The sequence below is a fragment of the Lagopus muta genome, chromosome 14, assembly GCF_023343835.1.
Source record: "Lagopus muta isolate bLagMut1 chromosome 14, bLagMut1 primary, whole genome shotgun sequence".
NCBI lineage: Eukaryota > Metazoa > Chordata > Aves > Galliformes > Phasianidae > Lagopus > Lagopus muta.
Window position 1 is genome coordinate 5672695 of NC_064446.1, and position 23099 is coordinate 5695793.

Genomic DNA, 23099 nt, shown 5'->3' on the forward strand with positions numbered 1-23099 from the left:
AAGTGAAACTTCTCTTGCAAAGAAAACATCACTGCTCTTTTTCTTTTCTCTCAACAAGTTATCCTAACTTCTTCTTTATATCTCCTTTCTTTTCCCAACTTTGTTTCCTTTATCTTATTTTCTTCAAAGTTACCTTTTGTCCCGCACTGTACACCCTCTCACAATTGCACACAGAAGCACACACACACACACAATCAGAAGCAACAATGCTATTTTTCCTAGTTATAGAATTTATTCTACTTTTGCCTCCTGCTTTTCTCTTTTCTTCTGTAAGTTATTTAGGTCAAGGACTGTTTGTTATCATAATACCAACAATGCACTGTCAATTCAATTAGTCAATCATGATTAATCGACCAACATAGATAAATTCTACTCAACTTCTCTATAATAACAGTGGAAGTTTACATTCAAGCTTATAATGCTTCAGTATTAAAACAAATCTACTTTTGGCAAAATTTCTCTATTTTCATAGTATTATTTTATAAGAAGTGTGTCAAGCTCCTGAGATTAATTCTAAAAATGACAAGAATGCCCTTTGATCTCTGGGCATAATGGTAAATTTGCAGTGGGTTTTCTTGAGTCTGAAATATTGGAGACATTTGAATTTTTTTCTTTACATTCACAGGTCTTGGTACTTCAGAGAATTCTTTAGTTTTGCAACTATGCTTCTTGTTTAAACACATATGTATAAATCCCAATAATCTGAAAAAGGCATTAAAATTATTTCTCATCGAACTTGAGAAAAACTGGCACTTAGTTTATGTTACAAAAACTGTGAACGCTGGCACAAATAACTTCTCGGATTGGTTCACCAGGAGAACTTACTTGGAATGGAAAGAGAATGCCAAGAGGACATAAGCTACTGCAAATAAAGCCTATACCTAAACATAAACAATATGAAACTGACAAAGAAATGCTTCTAAGTCTGTGTGCATAATGTATCTTGACCATCATGTGTTCTGTACTTCATTAAAATAGAGAATATTTAATTATAGTATGGGTTGCCAGCTAACAAATTTAGTGAAAAATTACAGCTGGAATTAATAGCTGAAATTGAAATTAGCTCAAATTGTCACAAATGAATAATGTTAGTTGTGCATGTTACCACACTTGCTTATTTTAGGTTGAAAGAGGATTCCAGAGATAAACTGCTTACAGATTAATCTCAGTCATCAGATGGAAAATGAATTCATCACTGTATTAAGCCCAAATGCAAATAAGTGGAAAATACATATCACTTCTGCTATAATGATTCTTAAAATCTCTAGTCCCAGCTATCTGCATACAGTCAGGGGAAGAGAACATCCAGGTTGTGAGACATACATCAGAAGCTGGAAAATGTAGTTTGGAACGTCAAGTTTAGAGATTAGGCTTACAAAATTCTGTGACTGTAAACTTACCATAGCACACACCAAAAAAGATGACATCACCAATTAAATGCTGTAAAAGGGAGCATTCAGTATAGAGCCTGCATGTCTATTCCAGTTCACACATCTATCAGCATCTAAATGGTAGTTTCAGGATGGTTGTTCTAGTATGGAACTGCTTAATTTAGAGACACCGCATGGATAAAGGGACATGAAAGTTATCAGCAGAGGAAAAACAAAGGCAGCATATCACAGTACCTGCTTAAATGAACGACAGTTAATCACTCACTATAATAAAACAAAATACTGCATAGGAGATACACTCTACCTACCTCTTTACTTTCAATAAAGCAGTTACCCTGCTTTATTAAGTCTTTCAATACTACCTCACATACTATTCTCAGAAGCAAGTTACAGATAGGGAAAGCTATGAAAATTGCTCTAAACAGAGCATAGAACTGGCTGAATAAACATGCTTAGAACAGTTACTGAGAGATGCACATAGAGTAGAATTCAGCAGATTGGCACATATTTTTGTTAGTTACTTGACTGATGGGGCAGAAGGAATGGCTCTTTAGGGTTTCAGCAAGGAGTGCAAACACAAGCATAGTGGAGGATTAGCTGGTCATGCAGAAGACTAACAAAAGAAACATATGAAAAACAGTATCTAGTTAGGCAAGTCTGGCTTAGCAGGAACAGTTAGCTGAGTAACTATACACTGCAGAACTTAGATATACACCTCTGAAAAACAATGACTGCTAGCTGTAGCAAACCACAAGCTCAACATGGGATAGGCCCATAGCTCTTACAAAACATCATACTGGAGTGATGAACCTACTGAATCAAACACTTTCACTACACTAGGCATTTTTTAAAGCCTCGCCTAGTTCATCACGCTTCCTTTTCTGAAACAGAATGTGAAGAAGTTCCAGAAGAGAGCAAAGTTCTTGGGTCTAGAAAACATGACATAGGAAAACAGAGTGAAATAATCTGGAGTGTTTACAAAAAAGGTAAGTAAGGACAGAGAGGATTACCACATTCAAATATGAAACAATATTTAGCACACAGAATGAGACTAACCCATCTTGAATAACTATAACAGCTTGGACAAGTAGTAATGAGCTTAAAATGTAATGAGGGATATTTAGGTTTATAATAAAATAAAATGTTCCTATGGTAAAGACAGGTAAGCAATAGAGTAGATTGATTTTGAAGACTGGAATATCAACTACAGGAAATATTAAAGGCCAAATTAGACAAATATTTGTCAAGATTTTCACAGACACAGTTAACCTTGCCGTAACACGGGAGATGGACTGGATAAGTTCTTGACATTCCTTGCAGTTCTGTTTTCTATATATCTAAAACACATAAAATGGGACTACTGTGATTTAATTAACTGTGAAGGTAGTTGTAAGGATAAGTATATTAAAGATTTTATAGAAGTGAGGACCAGATAACAAATTGCCTTTGAAAAGCAGGTGAAGAAATGAATGGGAAAACACAGGGAGAACTGGATTTTCAATATAGTGGAAGATTTTACATGACATGCAATTAAGTGAAAACAGCTGATATGATCCAGAAGACTGGTGATGCTGTAAAATGTCTATCTTTGAATTCATTATAGGATCTTAACACGAGTTTCTTGCTAAATTAAGCCTCCTTCTTTTATCTCAAATAGTGTAAAATCACATTCATACAGAAACTGTCTTTGAGTTCTGAACCAAGGGAAAATAGCCAAGAAGTCACTGGGAATTACCAGGAAAAAACAACAACACAGAAAAAAAAAAAAAAAAAAAAAAAGAAACTCCCATCCCAACAAACCCAAACCATCCTAGACCTTCCAGAACAAAAAGCACAGAAAAATACTGATTTTTTTTTTTTTTTTTTTTTTTTTTTTAATCTTGGAGGAAACGGGCTGAAGTACAGAGAAGAGAATTAGATCACTGGAAAGGAAAAAATTCTGCTGTGCAACTTCAAAGGTTGTGGCAAATTAACTGCATATACATGGTCCCAATTGAGAAGATAAGAACAATTTCTTATGATGAGAAAAGAATGTAAGTACTGCCATCACTGACCACTAATAAAAGCTATTAAGGAACCAGCAGGGGACAAGTACTTGTTTGCTCCAACTGAATGTTGAGTTTATTTGTATTCATTATAGTCTGTGCATACAGCCATGCACAACAAACACGTATTCCTAGGAGCACAGGCTTTCTCTCTGCCCTGTTCACACTGAAAAATCTAGATGTGGATTTATGTGGCACTTACAAGTAGTTCTGTGATCACCAGAACTAATTAAGCACTGTTTCCAACTTTAGTGCCGCGCCTGGAATCTCTGCTGATGACCAAGGGACGATCTGACATAGGAGTCTGTTCCACCATGACAGCACTACTGTGGCCCTTCATAGTAGAAGCTTACTGCTCACAAATCTTGCTTAAACTTACAGACTTTGATTTGCCTTTCAATCTTTCGAATGTGACTGCATAGTTCAACAACACAGTTGCTTCATAGAAAAAAACATGGAAATTTCCTAATATGTAATCTTTTTTTTTACACAATAAGCATATGTAGGAAAGGCACTGAAATCTAAAATAAAGCATAGAACTACAACAATCAAGATTAAAAAAATTCAATTTACGACCACAGCTAGTGGTATGGAACTTCTCACGTAAGATGACAAAATTAGGATAAAAATAGAAGAAAACAGCATTAACAGCAATTACAAAAATTCATCAGCAGAAGTTCAAATAGCAGCTAGAAGAAAACAATAGAGACAGTTAATGAACAGGCCATTAAAGATGACTGAAACAGCCAAAAAAACTGAAGGTTAAAACAGCATTAATTAAAACTATTATTTGCAATTACATATGATTGCAGAGGGAACCATTAAGTCAACTATTATGTCAACAGTTATTGACGACAGATTAAATACACCAGAATTTTGGCTTTAATCCCCCCCCACCTTTTTTTTTTTTTTAATTTTAAATAAGCTTCTAGCTAAATAACACTGAGAAATACTATTCCTTATGACTTCAACATAAGAAGGCAAAAAGAATCACAGGCTTCTGATTTTGAAGCTAATCTTAAGTTTTGCTCATGCGTTATTCCTTAACACTTGGGGCTGGCAATACTAGAATTTCTAAACGAGGAAATCTGATAGTCTCTGGAATAAAATGCTCATTTTCCACCTCATCCATTGGAAATACACTTGTTTAATGTCTCAAAAAATTGAAAAATGGGAATCACATTAGAATATCTCAACCACAAGTACCGATCAGTGAATAACATTGCATATCTTTTGCTCACTGAATCATTAATAAAAAAAATACCAGAAGCTGTTTTAATTTTGTACATGCAAACTAATGTGATAAAGACAGATGGGTAACTAAAAAATGGAATGCAAATGCAGGACAAGGTCCTTAGACATGAGAGTTAAAACTGCAGTCATTTGTAGAAGGTAACATGTTGAAAAAGTTACAGTACCCTATCATGCACATTAACTCATTGTGTACCAAAGCAGAACGTTTTTCTGAACAGGAACTGTATTGAAGAGGTGTAAGAAGGAGACTGAGGGCCTACATTTTTACCACTCTCTCTGCACGTGACATTAGACAAGAAGCCTGTCCCCCTCTCTGGGTAAAGTAGTGCAATGCATCTAATCGTCTACAGTGGAAAAGATAAAATACTTTAAGGAAAAACAGAAGTGGATAGATTAATCAAAGAACGGCTTGGGTTGGAAGGGACCTCAAGGATCATAAAGTTCCAACCCCCTGCCACAAGCAGGGTGCCAATCTCTAGATCAAGCACAAGATCTGATTGCCCAGGGCCACATCCAACCAATCAATTTTAATTTGACTACTAGGAAAGCTTACCAAGAGTTTCAGCCTTTAGGCTGAAACCAGCTTTCATGCATATTGTGTTCTGTGCTTCACTGTATACCAGTGTTAAACAGAAAAGATGTCATCAGCCGTCCTCTGCGAAATAACAGAGATTCATATTGGACTGTCAGCGTTACAAACAAACGTTTTAGTGCAATACTATTACAAAACAAACAAACCCAACAACAAAATTTAAGTTTTCAAGTTTTAACAAATTCTCCGACAAGCGCTTCTCTTACTGACTTCAGGGTCCATAATTTCATTAGGAAAAAAGAAGTTTCAATGTCAGAAGATGTGAGACTCACTTTGCTAATATTCATGTGATGTGTTTGGACTCAATTAAATCTGAGCACAGTGCATTTTTGCTAACAGAAATAGCTACCTCCATACACACTAGAATAACGGGTGATTTAAAAGGTGTTTAAAAATATTTGTCACAAAACATGAAGTTGAAAGGTTTAGGGCAAAGAACTGAAAGGAAGGTGATGGCATAAACAATTTCAGGATCAACTGAGTAAAGCAAGAGATGGATTAAAACAGCAAAAGCAGAAGCAGGAACGGATGAGACAACTGATGGACTCCATAAAAATCACTAGGGTTTTTAGCAGTTTAATTCTACTGCATTTAGCTGAGTTACAATGGCAAGAAAGCGTGGTGGTCACCAACAAAATGGTGAATTATGTCACCTCAAATCCTCAATACCTGCGCCCCTATTTCTCCAGTTTAAACCTTTAACTTTATTTCTAGTTTGTTCATTTTCTCTTCCAAAAAAATCTGTATTGTTTTCCCACACTTGACACTTTCTGAGCATTTTCGAAAATCTGAGTTTCAAATGGTAGTGGAATTTGTTTATTCACATTCTTGGTTTACAGCCCAATCTTTCTGCATTGGTACTGTTCCCACCGTGGAGGCAGGAAGAAGTCATATGGTATTTTTACAGACATTTGTTACTGCTGTTATAACGACGTCACAAATCTCTGTACAAGATATCACACATTTCAGAATGATTTGATCAGAAACTAAGATAAAAGTTCCTAGAATATCTGTGAGAACGAAAATCCAGTATGAACATAATTAAAGTCAACTATGCATCTACATTCTAATCTCAGAAAAAAAATTGCTTCAATACCATTTTCTGTGTGCAATACCTGAATTCATAAGGTATATGAGCATGATTCTGCCTGGAGTACAGCTTGTGCTCACTGAGTGCCAGGAGATCCATCAACCACTATCCTGTTTGCTTATTCTACAGCTTCCACAGAAAGGTTATTCTCAAAAACTTTTTGAAATATTTATGAGCATAAGCACAAAGATAAATACTCTTCCGTAAAACATCTCCCTGTTTATCGAGAATATAATAGATGTAACGTGTGGAAACAAATTCTACCAGGTACTCTATAGTTCCTAACGATGATTTCCAGTAAATCAAGACATACTGACTGTAAAATTATTTCCTTACTGGGTAGCCATGCTTCTTCACTTTATTTAACACAGAAAACAGGATTTCCCAATTCACTAGGAATAAGAGAACAAGTCTGTAGTTTAAATATATTTACCCTCAGCAATAATTACTAATAGCTGATTACTTGAAGTTAACATAGGATTTGTGAAAAAATTATTTCATTTTCTGGAAATGAGCTTAAGCATTGGATATAGGTTTTTATTTTTCCTTTTCCAGTTTTGGAGTAAATAAATAATATTGTATATTTTTAAAAAGTGCTCAGAACTTTGAACTAGTATTTCAGTATGAGATGCAATGGTTAGCTACACAGAAGAAAGATGTAATTCCAGTGTATTAATATTTTATCAAATGTTGCAAGAATAGTTTTTGTTTTTTTGTTGTTGTTTTTTTTTTTAATTAACACGTACAAGTTATCATGAATAGACAAGGATCAAATATATCATTGCAACTAACAATCTGACATGGATGTTCATGTGAATCATCTGTTCATCTCCTTGCTGTGTTCTATTCTAAACAGCAATGTTTTTATTAAAAAGAGGAAAAGTCTGAATTAACTCCCTGAATTAATTCAACCTTTGGAGCACTAAGTTAATACTGAAAGAAACATACAAAAGTATGATTAGGTGTTACAAGCCAAGCTTCGCAGACACAGTTACTCAAAAAGAGAAAAAATAATACAGGGTGAGGATTCAATTTTTAACAGCAGCTTTACAACTTGGCAATGGGACAATTTATGCCTAAGTTGAGATAAAATGTCAGCTTGGAAGTCTTCATTGAATAAGAGGAGGAACAGAAAACGAGCTGTCTCATGAACTGCTGTCTGAAGGCATGACCAGAGATCAGGCTTAGCTGGCCTCTGCTAATGGTCCCACAGAGCCCCCTACACAAAGCCAGGTGAGTGTAAGAAGCCAGTGAACCACTCTTCCTCCTAAGACATAGAGAAAATCTTGAAGCTACTTCTGAAACATGAGGAAAGCATGGATTTCACCATTTTGTATTATAGATTCAAGTGTTCCAGATTACAAAATATTTGGGGTTGACCTCAACCTGTGTACACACACTGCTAAGGTTTTCATAGAACTCCCGTTCTATATCTGCCTCTGTATCAGACTTCTCAGCTTGCTGGCTTTTTTACTAACATAACATGAGTTGCCTCTGGCCATTGTACAAACGCATCAACTTATTTTAGGCCTGTCTTTTAACAGATCGGTGTATTCTGATCTCCTCTTTTAGCTTTGGAAAAATAACCATCACTGGTGCTGAAGATTCCTCTTTTTGTACGCTGTGCTTGAGACACTACAGCCTGTTTGCGGCCTGAGAAATGGAAGATTAATATAGCCTCAGCCCTGCAATGTCTTTTGCAGGGAAAGGAAGCCAGCAGCTGGGTTGGGGATACTGTTTATACATTTGTTTTTTAACAGTAATATAAGTGAAATGAGGAAAGCTTCTCACATCTCACTGTGGATGTTCATGAGATATTTACTCATAAGTTAATTTGTTTAAGAGAAATAATCACAGCTTTAAAGAGAGAGGCAATCTTTTCTGATGAACAGTAGATATATCTAAAAATACAGTTTTAAATCTAAAACTAAAAACTTATGTTAAATCTGGCAAACTTTCTACAAGAAAAGGATGCTATAATTTTTATGTTATTAAGATGTCTCTTAATATCTCTCACATATTAATAACTATTAACATCTTCATTTTAAAGAACTAGCCACTTACTGTATTTTAATTTGTAATGTGAATAATGTTAACTTTGTCACTGCCATGCCATTCTCAAAAATATACCACAGTGTACGACCAGTGATTTTAAACATCAACAGAATTGAAAAAGTTCTACTGTACCAGAATGTTTACAGAATTGTAACAGAGCAATCAGGATTCCAGTTCTCATTACTTCATCAGTTAAAAGTGAATATGTATTGTTAATAGAAATAGTTTAATAATGAGAAATCAGAAAATTCCAGAATAAAAGAGTCCATATCTATTGGACATGTTCCTTGTCCTTCTATGAAACCCTATCAACTGGAAAGAGGTCTAAAAACATATATACCCATATGATAATTAAAACATAATTAATAGTTAGTGCACTATGCATACTTGGTGGTTCTATGGTGGACAACATATCTACAAATGGAAATGAACATGACTACATGGCGGATGTGGTAAGACAGCCCAGCCAAGACTGGAAATATGCTCCATAGTCTTCAAACTAGTATGGGGCATGGAGTTATCATGTAAAAAGAGAAAGGTTGTCGTCTCTGGCCTAATAAGTCCAAGCCTTCAGCTTAATCAGCATCAGGATACAGTGGTAAGAGTTGATGGTTTGTCCAGGTTTCAGGAAATCTAGAAGGATCACCCCTTTCCTATCCCAGAAGATAGTGCACACCACCATACCTGCCAAGGGCTGTATGCTGAACTTCCTCAATAGGAAAATTACATCTCACTTTCAGCCTCATATTAGTTCAATAGGTTCACAGTGCATAGTGTTCTTTCTGTTTCTCTGTGAGCATCCTTGGGTCTACCTGGCTCAAATTTTGTGATATTTCAGTGTTGCCACCATTATTTCTAAAGCACTGAAGCCAATATAAAACTCCATGCCTAGTTCTCTGGTCAGAATTTGCCACTTTGAGGGGATAAGCTGATTGAGACACTCATCATTTCACGGTGTGACAGCTGTGCATGGCCATCTGGAGCATGACTTCTCTTTCATGTCGCCGTCACTACTGCTGAAACATACCACCCACTGCCTCACTGTGATAACATCCAACGGTTGGTCTGCATAAATGTTCTGCAAGAGTCAATGAATGTCAGCAGGTGTAATTTGTTCCACATGACAGAATGCAGTTCCACAGCACTGCTTCATTTGCACTTTGATGTCAGGTGCATTTTACCAGACCGCCCCTCTACTGCCACCTATTACACAGCAACATAACAGAATATAGGTGGGAAGGTTCAGCCTCTAGTCCACCCCAGCAACATCCACCTCTGACATCATGGGCCAGCAAAATAAAATAGGAGGCATTACTTTCAGAGCCATAGAATATTTGGAAAAAAAAATTTCAAAAGGTTCTCAGAAATCTCAACAAAAGTATAGTTAACCCTACTCTAAGAAAGGGCTTCTCTTGAAATACCCTTTTGTATTTGAAAACGTGTTCAGCAAAATCATCTGAAAAATGAGAAAATGTCAGCACTGTCAACCACCAATGTAGGAAGTAAGCTCCTAGCAATTAAAACACCTGTACTATGTCTTTCATAAAGATCAAGCAGATCATGATTTTCCCTAAACAGAAAAATTACAACTCTCATTTATGAACTTCTTCATAAACCCTGTTAAATTGGAACTACTATCTCTTGGAAATACAGTGGAGCTTAAATGAACGTCATTATGTTGTGTCCATGAAAATCATAATAGGAGTAAGGATATCTCGTGCAATGGCAACTATTAATTACTCAGCTTCTAACATCACAAGCTTTAAATCAATGATTCTGCTTCAAAATAAAATAATTTTGTTTGCTAGAGGCATTTATTAATATGGTTCATGTGTATTGGTTGTATATTCCTTTCAGTCCAATTTTTAAATGGTGAAAAGAGATAAACATGCAGCGATTTTTATCTATGCTTTTGACAAATGAATGTCTCAGCAAAATTTCACAGCTAAAAAGGTTATTTACTTAAGAGAGATTTTCTGCATGTGGAAAGGTTAGATTTTTTTTTTAGATTGCTGTGAAATTGCTTCTGCCTTTTAGCAAATCTTCTAAGACGGCTCCTCTCCTTGTAGTGTTGACAAGGACATAGGAAGGATGCGGCCTTAAGAAATGAAATGAACAGCATAAAATCCTAGCTGGAATCCTCCGCTGCCACACTTTGTGCGTTTTGAAATTCTGTCAAAATGTTGAACAATATGAGAAGAGAGAGAGGACTTCTGAGCAAAAATCAATAGCTGAGTCTTTTGAACTGTCCATGTACAAAGTCCTAATGAAAATGTCCTTGAGGGAAGTTTTAATAGTGGACTTTGAGATCAGCTTCTTCAATGCCCTGATAGCACTGTACAGCATTTGAAGTTTTCAAAGGTACCAATCCACAAAAGTTTGGCTTATAGAACTGAGGAAGAAGATGCCTCTGAGGGATCTCAAAAACAGCAGCCTGCCACTGAAGACAATAGAGAATACAGTATGTATTATTTGCACTTTGTCAGGTTTTAGCTGGAGGGTACAATTTACTTCAAGGGAGTTTGTAAGTCCTTAAATAGCATCTCTCCATGTACAAACTAATAACTGATCAGATGCTCAGTGCAATACAAGAAGTGTTATGGTCTGACTAAAGGGATTTTATTTAATGCACTGTAAGTAGGTGGAAGTTTTCAAATAATACAATTTATCAAATGTTAAATAAGGTTTGTGTATTCTACTTTTTAATGGGAACTGCATCTCTTTGTATCTGTTTGAGTCTAGTTAAAAAATGCAAAACATTCAGTGCTGCACCAAGGTCATCCTGGGAGAACAGTCACACATTAAATTGAGGTTAAAATGGTTGGTAAGTGAGGGTTATGCAGTAATTGCACTGCTGTTCCCTAAAACACAAAATGCATACATTTACTATGCCTTTGGAGCATTTTTTCTCTCAGTGCTATTGAGAAATTCATGTGCATTTACTGTCAATTTTAGTTAGTGATATTAGAATAAAATCTTTTGGTATTAACATGGAAGGCATTTGGCATAACCACAGGAAGTGTTTCAATTATCTGAAAATGTTAATTAAAAACACTCCTAAATGATAACGCCCTTTCCATTATGCAATGCAAGTTGTTGGTCTTTTTTGCATGTTTGTTGTTTTTCTTTATTTAATATATATAGCCTATATGTCATGATAAAGACAGATCACAAAGAGAGCTGATTTTTCCACATGGACAGAAAAAAGCTTTTTAAAATTTCTTCTGTGTAATAAAAAGAAAAATTTGCTTTAAGTCTTAAAGAAGTCCATCATATCCCACAGAAAATGGTTCTTAATGGTTAGCTTCTGAACGTTCCAGTTCACCTAAACAGAGTAACTATGCCATTATGTTAATAACTTTTTCAATTCAACCAGTATTTTGTATTCAATGTTTTTCTTTTTCCAAGAATATCTGAATATTAAAATACATTTTTTTTTTTTGCCAGTTAAATAATTTAATAAATCAAGAACTTCTAGGGATTTCTTTAATTTCCTAATTAAGTTTTGTTTCACTTAAAGCTTGAACTTCATTCTTTTTCCTAAAGCTTAGCTTAACCTTGTAACAGTGAAGCAACTGCACTTCACAGAGACAATCTGACTCAACCTTGAGACACCTCCAATGTTTTTTTTTTTTTTATGAGCTCTGACTGCATCTGGCAGCAGCCTCACCGCCTGGGAAAGGTGGCACAGGAATGATGGAATTCCAAATCTGCTGGAATGCTGAGGTCGATCTACTTTCTGCCTAGTGTACTCACCACAAAATGCTAAAAGGCTTTTCAACTTAAAAGGCAAAATGGGAATGTCTCTTAAGTAGAAAAACAATGTAATTATGTCAGATACAGAGAGACAAATATGATTATGTGTCGCTTTTTACACTGCCCAGCGTCATTGTAGACAGATCCTTATTCCATACTTAGGGCCGATTAAAACAGTAACTTTACACAGCAAATCCTGCTCAATACTTGAGGCTCCTCTCAAGTGTTCTCCCTCTCAGTTCCCCTAGACTTTATCCTCTCACTCCTGACTGTGCATGAGCTCTTGGCTCCCCAAAAAGCATGTCACACTTCCCCTATCTGCACTACGCACCAGAAACTTCTGCCTCCAGCACATCACTGACCTTGCTGCTCTGTCACAGGGCATACAGTGGAAAACACCCACTCTGCCCTACCACAGCAAGCAAGGACGCTAAGCTTGAGACAAGCTGCAGCTCACATACAAGCCGCTTGGCAAAGCTCCTGGTTCCTGCCGTCTTCTGCCCACGTGCAGCTTGCTCTGCTGCCCAAGAAACCAGAATGTCTACTGACATTCTCGGCATCACTGACATGCAGCAAACAACTGACATTTTGCAGACACTACTAGACAAAAACATTCCCAGCTGCAGATTATTTTATACCTAGAGCAACTAATGATGGCTAAAGATAAAGATACCGAGTTAAGCATTCAAAATACACAGTAGCAAAGCTCCATCATTTCCTCACCGAACTCACATGAAGCATAAACATAATGGAATTAATACTAAACAAAGACTACTAAGGCAGTACAGTAGTTAGAAACATGACTAAATGACTACGTGAATAAGTACAAAAAACACAATGAATTAACAAAAATCCTGTGGAATGTAACTTTTGAAAAGTATGTTATTTGTCTGCTAGTGATGAAGAAATTGAGAGTACACACTTTATTGTTATATGTGGTTGAAAAAAGTCATTATGAATTCCCACAGTACCTTGAAGTTTTAAACCCACAATTTAATGGACTTGTTCGACCCTAACCCATGAATAATTCCTGAATGATCATGAACAGAGTGCTTAGAGAAGTGCCAAATACTGTGACTTGCATTCAGGAGTTTTGTTAATGTCATTTTTTTTCACTTTATTATAGAGAGGAAGTGTAATTCACTGAGCTATTTCGTTTTCTATAATGCACTTGAGATGATTCTATATCTGGCTGAACAGAAAGATGCTAAAGAATTAATCATCACCTGCCTCCCAGTCAAAACTAAAGGCTGGTCTCCCTTGTTGTGTGTATTCACTTAGCTCTAATTGAAGCAGCACTTAAGTACCACAATAGAACAATTCACCCTGAGATTTCTCCCCCATTCCCATCCTATTTCCACCACTCTCCCTCCCCATTCCATTGTTCTCTGCTTTAAATTCAAACAAGAGCGTTAAGCTCATCATGGCTGTTACTGTTGTAGCAGCATACCTGGTTGGAATACGAGACAGAGGGAAAAGCTGGAAATGAAATGACTTTTTTGCCATTGCTTTATCTCTGCTAATCTGCTTTCAAAACAACAAAAAAAATACACTAATGATTAAATCAGTGACGAAATAAATATATTTCTGCAATGCTTCCGGCACTGGAATTATACACGGGGCAACTGAGCTTTCAAATGAACAGGTTAAAACCACTAGAGAAATACTGCATCACACAAAACAAGTTTAAGGTTAGAAGATATTGAAATGGAAAACACGGTACTACGGAGTACAAAGGATGAATGCTGAATTACATTAATTTGAGATAAACAGATGGTTTATAAAGTAATATTGGTTATGGTTCAGTTCTACTATGTGTGCAAATGTTTCCAATATTTTCTATATCAGGCAAAATGAAAAATCAAGTGCAAAAAATAAAAATAAAAAAAGAACTTCAGCCCTCTGTCTAACTTCTACACTAATAAAAAGGTGATTCTCTCATACAAAAGTCATAAAGAGTGATGAACATTTATGAATTGTTCAGACAGAATGAACAAAATGGAGAAGTACATAAAGTAGAAATTTCCCTCTTCAGGAGGAAGTCAGAGCAATGTGATCATGGATTACACATTGACCAGTGATTCATCTACATGGAATTTGTACAGTTAGGGAGACAAGGGCCTTCTTAAAAAGTATCTTTTGAATGTATTACCACAGTACAATGCAATAATTGAGTTAAGACTTTAAATCTATCTTAACTGCAAGTTTCTGATTCCTTAATTCTGCAAGCTAGTTATTGTCTTTATTGACACTTTTTCCAAACACTGAAGCATTCAATATTTATGAACTACTATTTGTAAAAAATGCTTAGTTAGGAAAGGACCTTCACAACCCAGCTGTGTAGAAACGTTAATAAAACACTAGAAGACGTACATATACATACACTTGAAGTCTTCTATTAATTATGATATCTAGAACATCAAGGGTAAAATATTCAAATAAGGTGTTGCGAGAACTGCATCTGTATTTCAGAACTGACACTTCCCACCAACTGAACCAGTCTAAACCATTAAAAGATTCTCATCTTCAAGACAACTCCAATATACACACACAGATTCCACTCAGGCATAACAACATTATGACAATTTAACCACATTCAGGTATTCAGGAAGTGGCCTATGATAAACAACAGAATGTAGTGGATTCAACAAGTTTTGTTTTGCGTTGAAGGCTGCACAACTCCAATGTCCATCAGTGAATCCTTGTTACTGTTTCAAGTGTATGGTAGGCTGCCTTCAAAAAGAACTTGTAACAAGCTTTTCTTTCTAATAGATCTGTTAATCAGCACAGGAAAAAAAAAAAAGGGCACGAAGCATGAAGTATCACAGAAGCAAGTATCTTTAAACTGAAGTTTTAAAACATTAAAAATGTCTAAAGAAGAAAATATCTCGATTTTCTTCCTTTCTGTGAAAGTTACCTAGAAGAACAGAAAATGAGTTTTCGATGGCCATTAGTGAAAGCTGTGCTTAACAACAAGCACTGGATTGCATGATCCCTGTTACAAACAAATTTTAAAGTTGGAACTTACATAATATGTCACTGCATTTGAAAGATTGCTTCAACATCCAGTTGAGGTAAAATGATTTTTTTCTTCAATACATACTAGACTGACTTCACTGATCGCAACGGACTGAATTGTATTTTTGTAAGGCTCTTCAACAGGCAGTCAAATAAATAGCTTTTTCCCTGCTGCATGGTTTGCTGTTTGCTTAAGCAAAAATCCAATTTCTGGAGAAGACTCACAAGGGCTAAATTCCCTGCCATTTACAAGTGTCCCATTAGAGTAGCTTTCTATATAGAAATAACATTCCAAGACAAGGAGAGAAAGAGTAGGTCTGAGGTCCACTGTTCCTGATGTGCTTTATTATTTCTTTTTCATTTGAAGACCAGAGCCGTGCTCTCATGAGAAAGGGAGAGCAATATCTGAATACAAATGTCTCCACAAACTGGGGCTTCTTTAAAAGTAAAATACCTCTCTTGCCTTTCCCCCACTCCAGTACGTATCAAAGACAAGGGGAAACCTGACAGTTTCAGACTCAAGCTGTCTTTTGTTAAAAGGTTTTTAATTATAAACTTAGAGGGGAAAAAAACTCCTACTGAGGCAGCATATATTAGAAATGTTGGGATTTGAGCTCGATTACTGTTTTCTTTAGTAGAAGTTTTTGTTTCAAAACAACTGCAATTAGAAAGACAGTGAGAACAAAGTGCTGCCTATACAGAGGTAGCAAGAATTAGAAAAATTAGCAGGTAATAATGTTACCACAGCACATGGGGGGGAGCAGGGAAAGTAAAATGAAAGCTTCTAATGAAAGTTCACAGAGGTGCATTTAGTTTAGATCTAATCGGACAGACATTCTAAGCCCGTAGGATTTTGATTACTGGGAGAATGTTTACTACGAGATAACCAACATATAATGAACCCTAATATTCATCTACTTCCTAAGGAACACTCAACAAATGCACTCTATTCATTAGCAGTCACATATCCAACACTGTCTTAACTGAAAATATTACATTTAAGAATGTACTGTAAAAGTAGAAGCTAAGACATTCCCTGCTTCACAAGAACGCTTACAGGCAGTCTTACACAATGAGCCAATCAACCATGGATCCTTTGTGCTACCAACTACGTGCATGTCAAGTGGTAAGCATGACTTACATGGTTCAGCAGGCCAAATGTATGCAGAGGCCTTGCGATGATGTCTTACACAAACAGCTTGAAGCTGAAGCGACTGGCACTGTTAAATTCTGGCCTCCAGATTACTAGTGTCATTTACAAAGCAGTGATCTCAGTTTGTCTATTCATCAACTAATCTCTCCTTCAAAAAGAAGTTATGTGAAAATATCAGGTGCATATTTATATTATGGAAGGTTAGCATACATTTAGAATTCACTTACAGTTGCGTTCCTGAACAAACAGGAACTAAAGGCCTCTGAGAAAAAAGTAGAAAACTGGCATACATAACATGCAATCAAAAAAGCATGGAAATCAAGAGAGAACTTCATGTAAGCCATGAACTTACATATGATGACCAGAGTTTATAGTGAAGGAAAAAAAAAAAACACCAACAATGAATACTTTTTTTGTTTTTCACACAGGATTAAAATAGGAATATCCTGTGGTAAACAAGTAGGAACTTCATTTTGTGCAAATGCAAAGCAGATTGCTGTTACTATTTTGACCAACATCAGAACATGTAGAAGTCTGTATGCCTTATCCCATACATAAGTGCATATTTTCAGTGTGGGTAATACCAGTGAGAAACTATTCCAGGCACAACCATCAGAATATTATAAATTGGAAGCGCTCCTGAGGTTTAAAAGTTCAGCTCGTAAGTACTTCCTGAAAATCCTGTTAGAATTATCTTTTCTCACGAAAATATTTTCTACATACATCTCATTAATGTGTTACTCCTCCTTTGTAATTTAATTAGTTGCATTCTCCACCAGTTTCAAGTTTATTTATAAAATATTTCTATTTACACACCATTTACAAAATACAGTTATATAAACCACTTTAGGATGTTACAGTGCTCAAAACTCACTAACATACTATTAGCCACCATGATGATTTTTTTTAATCCTAATACTAGGAATGATTGCTCTGGCAGTGTATAGTTTAGTGTCCTTGCTTTTAACGAACACCAATAAAGAAAGAATCCTTCCTAGGAAGATTTGACGGTCTTCCCTGACAAGAAAAGGATCCAAGTTCTGCAGAAGATACGTGTGCATATACCTCACCTCCGAGTGCTTTCCTTAATATTTAGAACTACGTAATTTTTGCTAAACTACCTACACACTAAAAGATTTTCAATTTTTATTTTTAAGTCTTCCATTTTCTAATCAAAATCAGGCTTTAATGATTTTACTTTAAAATGTTAAAAACTTTTGAAGTGCGTATATTAAAAACCAAACAGTACTTAGATAACGTAACTCACTACGCAGTTCTGAAAGTTAAGCTCAAGGCAGTAGCAAGAAGGAACTGTGCAAAGTTTACTCAGATAACCTATTATGGTTTCTCTCTCCTTCAATGCAATATCTCATCTCATATATTATTACATTCCGTAATTTTTAGACAATTTCAATTTATTTATTTTTACAAGCTTTGCTATCTTGGAATATATTTTAAATTTCCTTTTGAATAGGTCAAATAACAAATCAATTTAAAAGCATTAAAAATGCATACATCTGCAGATAAATTATCATCAATAAAAATTATCTAAATGACTGCTAAGGAAAGATTTCCAAACACGAACTTGGTGTTAGAGTTTTTTTGACATAACTAAGGAATTGATGCAAAGTTGTGGAATATTTTTACACCTCAGCACTACTGTTGCTCAGTAAGAGTTCAAACTGCCTTTGGGTATCACTAGGTGTAGTATCAGCTTCCTGTCATTTAAATAACAAGCGAGTTCACATTGGAAAAATACCAATAACTACTGGCAACAGTGACTTGCTCAGATGAGATACCTGCTGCTTTGCCATCATTCTTAGCTACATTAATTCCCAGTAGCTAAAATAAATTTGTTGTATTTCAAAGATTTCTGACAAAGGATCTCTGACATATAAAATAGTCTTCTATTGACTTGTTAAACAGCTCTGAGTCCGATGCGTATTGCGTATTTAATATGCACATAGGTATCCATATGTTAATGCTAACTATAAGCATGATCAATGACTAGAATAAGTTCAAAACACTTTGCACCTAAACTGCCATGATTTGTAAAATTACCCATATTTGAGAATTTTCTAATTCTGCCTATAGGTTTTTTTTAATTGCATGAAACAGTAGTTCTACTGAGCTGGGAATAATTATATTACAAGAAAATAATTAGGTGTCTAAGGTCACTAACTACTAAACTCCCCGAAGAATTCTTAGTGGCTCGTAAGTATGAGAGAATTAAACCATTTATGGCAGTACTTCAGATTTGAAACTTAGGAAACTATTGACTTTTCTGGTATAGCAACATGAAGTGAAAGTTACACATTATTAAGTCTCAGATGGGCGGCCGAGTTCAACCTCATGGTACCTTACAAGTAATCAATCTTGTGCTCAAAAAATCAATCTAATTTCTATTTTATTAAAATTTGTTATGTTAAATGGCCATAGCCAGTCACAGTACAGTGAAGAGGTTTTGTCAGACAAGAACATTTTAAATGTTACTTTGGCCGTTCTTACTTTCACCAATTTGAATGAATGATGTCCAGAAGCAAGTACATCTAAATATCCTTCTGATAATATCATTTTTATACAGAAAATGCATAAATTCCAAAATGGCAGGCATTCTGATTACTGACCCTCATGTTTACCTTAAAAGGATATGCATACAGTTTTCAAGACCTAGTACAGAAGCAGTAGAAGACCAGTCATTTCAATGGAGTCACTATTTCAAAACTTAAGACAGGGCTGATCCAGTGACCAGGATGAAGGTCCTGTGTATCCCAGTATCTTGTTTCTGAGGCCACCAATCAGTGAGGAAGAGCAGGATGTGTGAGAAGTGTTACAGTAAAATCATTGGTTTCTTCAGCTTACTTTGCTTCTTACATTCTTAAGTTGGACTTCATTGTTAGTCTCCTTTCTTTTTCACACTATTTTATTTTTTTTTTAAGTCATGAGATAATGAAAATAAGCACTTTTATTCATAACCTACTCAATGATGTAGTTGGATATGGGAAAAACATGTCCTCTTTTGCACTTTTCATAAAACAAAGCTAAAGCGAAGTACCTATTTGACAGTAAAGCTATCAACATATCTCCATAAAAATAAGTTAGAGCTTACATGCAATAAAAAGATGGAAAATATTAAAATACCTTTGGATAAATACTGCCAAATGGAGAAATCCCAAATTTTCAAAAATTAAAAATATAATGAGGAAAAAATGCAGTCTTAATGAAGTTCACTTGGGGAGTTTTCATTTACTCTCAGTATTCGGTCTCTAACATCATATTAAGAAGATTCACCTACTTATCAGAAAAAATACGGTCCTAAGCCCACAATAATACACAACGTAAATTATGAAGACGCAATTTCACCAGTAATTTTGCTGTATAAAATTCTCTGGTATTTTTTACATACAAACATGTATTACCATATTAAAATTCAAATCAGGATATCAAGTTGGCCGATTATACTTCCTTCTGATTGGCAAGGAATAATCAATTCCATTTTTCACACCTGGAAATGTTTTCAAGGATTCCTTCTTACCTTGACTTCCCCAGACACAGCATCTTACTCAGTGTGAAACCCTGAGACCAGTATTCTCTCGAGCATTTTCATAAAACTATGCAAAGGCTAATGCCAGTGCCTATTGCAGCGAATACACCTGTCAATAGGAACAGAGAGAAAAACAAACACACCACCACTTACACTATCTTGTTATGAATAAATTAATTTATAGTCTCATCTTTAACTTGTCATGAAATACAAAGACGTCTGTTATCAATGATAATGAAGATGCTGTTTTAACAACAAGGTTGGAAAAGACCTCCATGATCATCCAACCATCCACCTACCACCAATATAACTCCACTAAAACATGTCTTTTAGCATCACAACTAAATGTTTCTTGAACACACACACACACATATAAGAAAAATGACTGTGTAGTAAAATAGTTTTTGTCTTATCTAACAGTGAATTCAGCATCCTTACAAAGAACCTGCAGTTATTATTTTTAATATATTATCTTTGGATGATTAATGAAGAACTTCGGAAACAATTTAATTTATCTAGGGATGCAAATCTCAGTTTGTATTTTTCAAGACTGATTACTGAAAAAGTTCTAAAGTTGTTTAATCTGTTCAGGGATGTTTAGCAAATATGTCAAAATTCATTTTTGCATTTTTGTCCACTACAGCTAAAGTAGAGGAACACTGGAAATAGACAGTAGTATTCTATTTGCACAAGCACAACAACAAAAAAGAACAAGAAATAGTAAAAATAAAGAGCTAAAATCCTTTGTATTTTATAGAAGCTGCAAACTTCTTTCTAAGATGAATGCTTTTCAGATTGGCATTTTCAGTAGCTTTACTGAGTAGATTATGGTCTGGCATTCTGCCATATAATGATATATAACCTTACAGCTCACTATTATGCAAATAGCAGTTTGGCTAGGAGATCAGAGTGCTTAGATTTTCTCTGAGGACTATCGTATATTTCAAGTTTCTTACACCAAATTGTATTTGACATTTAATTTGAACACAACTTATGTTGAAAAATAATTTTAAAAACCCTCTTGTGTACATTCCTAATAAGAACAGTATTACATTTCAATTTTTTAATATGTAGTATATATATGAACACAGTATATAGGTGGATAAAGCCCACCATACACAGAAGAGCATTCTAAATAAGGAATGTTTTGTAAAAGTGGGAAACAAAGGCAAAAATGTTAAAATTCATACATGCATCTTCTATTAATTAATTCTTACAAAATAAGCCTGACAAGTACATATGCATTCAACCATGTTGTACAGGGAATTAATACAGAAGAATGGCATATGATACATAATCAAGTTCAGCAGTTGGTTATTAATCTGGGAAAGGTCAGTTCTAAACTGCACTCTTCCTTTCAGACCTCCTAAATTTAGCTAACAGGGTCAGTATTACGCTTATGGCAAAGATGATTCAATCTTTATTCTAGCCCTACCAAGGACACCTAACAATCTGTGACAGAGCTGTTTTATACCAACAGCCCAAGCTCTCATTTCAGAATTTGCTTTAAGTTATTTATATATTTGCATATTTATAATCTGCAAAGTCACAAACATTACACCTCTTTGCCACATCCTCTTCCTGTGCAATACCCTACAGTATCATAAAAACATTCAGATTGGAAGGGACCTTAAAGTTCCATACTTCCAGTTCCAAGCTCCCTGCCTTAGGCCGGGGCACCACTCACCAGATGGTGCTGCCCAGGACTGCATCCAACCTGGCTTCGAACGTCTCCAGAGACGGAGCATCCACAACTTCTCTGAGCAGCCTGTTCCAGCACCTCACCAGTCTAAATCCACCCTATTTTAGTTTATAACCATTCCCCCTTCTCATATCGCTACATGACCATTTAAAAAAATTGGTCTCCCTCCTGTTTACAAGCTCCATTCAATTATTAGAATGCCACAAGGTCTCCCAGGCATCTTTTCCAAACTTGTTTTCCAAACAAGACCAGCTCTCTCAACATTTCTTCATATATTCTATAATGTATAATAAGGATAACATAAATATTTTCATGCAATATGTAAGATAATACATAAAATATCACATGGAATATAAATTATACAGATATAAAATATAAATAAGTATGAGTAAAAACAGTGTCCAACATTCAAAGCAGTGCCCAAACAATTACCCTTGAAGCTACTGAAATCCTGCTTCCAGAAGTTTGAATAGAAGATGAAAAAGTGAAATTGAAGGTATATCTGATTCCTTAAGCAAAAATATTTTCTGGGATGTTGTTATTTTCGTGTTTTGCAAATCCTTAAATAAAAATTTAGAATTTAAAACAGCTCAAGCATTCTGTCATTTAAACTTGTACACCTACAATAAAAGAGAAAAAACACTTTTCTCTATGAAGCAGCTCAGTAGCATCCCCATGAACGTCGGGAAAATTATTGTGATTACAGTCTATAAAACAAACCACAAGACCTTGTTTAGCCTTAAGCACCCCGATTCTGGAAGCGACCTAACCATGGCAACACACAGCTGAGTATATCAGTCTGCACAGCCCTTTATTTCGTTAGATTTCTGGTCTTGTTCAAGCCAGATAATTAAAGATAGCTAAATATGCATTCATAGCATTAATGTCTGCTGTGTACATACACTAACTCACTTTGATGAAGGGTAGGATAATCCCCAAGTCTGCATATATATTTGTTGTACGGCCATAAAATACCATAAAATAAACAGTACAGACAAGTTTAAAATTTATTGTTGACATTTAAAGAATGGAATAATCATATCTAGGATAGGAAAACTCATTTCCCTAAACTAGGACAAACAAAAGTGCGGTAGGTCTGACCCACTAGATTTCTTATATAAATGAAAAGCATTTTCTACTCCAGGATATAGAAGTAGAAAAAAGCATGGATTAATCAAATGCTGCTGCTCTGACATTAACTCAAAATTCTCAATTGAACGATGATCCCATCAGAACTAATAATTCACAGCAAATAATTTCCTCAATAATTTTTCCTGTTATTCTGTTCACATAACGTCTGTTAAAAGAGTGCAGTTCACCTGAGTTTAATCACTATTCACTTTTATACAGTTATTTTGAGCAGAACTTTGGAATATAACAAGAATTGTTATTTAAGCTTGGACTTGTGACACTAGATATGGCCGTGTTTTGGATGAGCATAGAGCAAATGGAAATAGCCATGACAAATTTCAGCAGAACACTAATTTAAATGGTTGCTT